Here is a 2,289-nt window from a genome sequence, read left to right on the forward strand (position 1 = left end):
TATATTTTTACCAGCATAATGAAGTTTAATTTTATATTAATATGAACTTGTTTGAGTTAGCCCACTTGTTGTCTGCCAACCAAACTTCTGTATTTAGAAGAAATTAAAGTTTGTTCAGACTTGGGCATCTCCACATCCAAGTAGTTTTTGTTGATTTTTGCATGTGTTAAAGCTGAAATGGAGGCGAGGTGGAAAATGAATTATGACAAAATACTGTCTTTGAGAGATCCATCCAGCAAGCACATGTACAGGAATTATCTCAAGTGATATGTGAAGTGCACAACCTCTTGAGTGCTACAAAAGTGTCCCAAGTGATATGTGAAGTGCACAACCTCTTGAGTGCTACAAAAGTGTCCCAAGTGATATGTGAAGTGCACAACCTCTTGAGTGCACTTCAACGCTACAAAAGTGTCCCAAGTGATATGTGAAGTGCACTCTTCTACATATATCTATTTTTATAAACAGTTGAAAATAGATTTCAAACAAAAACTCTAGAAGTCTCACCAAGACTTGAACTTGGGATATTGGATTCAAAGTCCAATCCCTAACCACTAAACCATTGGACCTTTCTAGTTATCATGTTAACGAAGAATTAATTCAAATTCTGAAACCAAAGTAGTCAAAGAGAATTAAATAAATTAGATTAGAGAAAATTTCAATTTTGGTCCACTGACTATTGGAGTTGTGTTAATTGCAACACTTGACTTTCAAAAATGTTAACTTAGTACCTTGACTATGCAATTTCTATCAATTTTGGTCAAGCCGGCCAAATTACCGGCGAATTGTGACCAGAAAATCTTAAGTCAAAATTTGAACCTAATTAGAAGGGGTAAAATCGTCTTTTCTTGTTCCTTCCAATTTGGGAAAGTGAATCGGACTCTCCGGCATGGATTCTACCCGACGCCATGCGAGAACCTCTGGTGTAGAAAAGAGCGCCGATGAGCTTTTTATTGCAGTGGGTTTTCGGGTCAAAATCTGCTGCGGATTCGCACCGGCCGCGCCACCTCGCCAGCACATCCGTCATGCCGGAATCGTCGCTTCCAATAAATTTTCAGATTGTTACCTATAAATTCTCATGGCTCTTCATTCTTGTTTTCCACTCAAACGAGCTCAAGTCTCCACTCGACATTTCGCACTTAATATTTATTCTATTATTCTTTCATTATTTTTCTTCTGATTCAAACAATTCATGGGTTTGAAAGGTTTTGCTGAAGGTGGAGTCGCTTCCATTGTAGTTGGTTGTTCTACCCACCCTCTAGACCTCATCAAGGTCCGTATGCATCTTCAAGTTGAATCTTCTCTATCGAAATTCTCAGCTCCGACCCGCGTTAGCCTTCCACAGTAATTCATCGATGACTGTTAATGCGGGCTTGAATGTTGACCCGTTTCCACAACCCAGATTCAGAGCGGGACCCGTTTCTGTGGGGGTGCGGATTTTCCAGACGGAGGGTGTTTCTGCTTTGTTCTCCGGCATCTCCACCACGATGCTCCGCCAGGCGTTGTATTCGACCACCAGGATGGGGCTGTATGACGTTTTTAAGAAAAATTGGTCCAACCTCGGAACAGGAAACTTGTCTCTTGGCCGGAAATTGGTTGCCGGATTGTTGGCCGGCGGAGTAGGCGCAGCTGTTGGGAACTCGGCGGACTTGGCCTTGGTGCACATGCAAGCCGACGGGCGGCTCCCAACTTCACAGAGGTGGAACTACAAGGGCGTTGTGGATGCGATCATGTGTGCGATGTATGTTTTCTTCGCCACCGCCGCAGTCGCCGCACATGGTCGGAGGAGATGGAGGGGTTTAATTTCGGTCAACCTTAATTTTGGTCAACAATTCACTTTCCCAAATTGGAAGGAACAAGAAAAGACGATTTTACCCCTTCTAATTAGGTTCAAATTTTGACTTAAGATTTTCCAGTCACAATTCGCCGTTAATTTGGCCGGCGTGACCAAAATTGATAGAAATTACATAGTTAAGGTACTAAATTAACATTTTTGAAAGTCAAGTGCTGCAATTAACACAACTCCAATAGTCGTGGATCAAAATTGAAATTTTCTCTTTAGTGATTTACAAAAAATAATTAAAGCCCCACCAAGATTTGAACTCAAGTTACTAGATTCAAAGTCCAATGTCCTAACCATTAGACCATAGGACCTTCCTAGTAATCAAAATAACTCTTATTGCCTCAATACCTCTTATACATACCCTTTGCAATCTTGCCTTTCAAACCAAATATAATCCAAATAGTGCAATATTTCACATGTTGAAAGAATTGAAAATAATATTTATTTGC

At 40.7% G+C, this 2,289-nt stretch overlaps 1 pseudogene; it reads left to right on the forward strand.

The window, feature by feature from the left end:
- Nucleotides 1-1,060: 1,060 nt before the first annotated feature.
- Nucleotides 1,061-1,898, forward strand: LOC109157429 (annotated as a pseudogene).
- The last annotated feature ends 391 nt before the right edge of the window (nt 1,899-2,289 follow it).

Source organism: Ipomoea nil, unplaced genomic scaffold (assembly GCF_001879475.1).
Source record: "Ipomoea nil cultivar Tokyo-kokei standard unplaced genomic scaffold, Asagao_1.1 scaffold2781, whole genome shotgun sequence".
NCBI lineage: Eukaryota > Viridiplantae > Streptophyta > Magnoliopsida > Solanales > Convolvulaceae > Ipomoea > Ipomoea nil.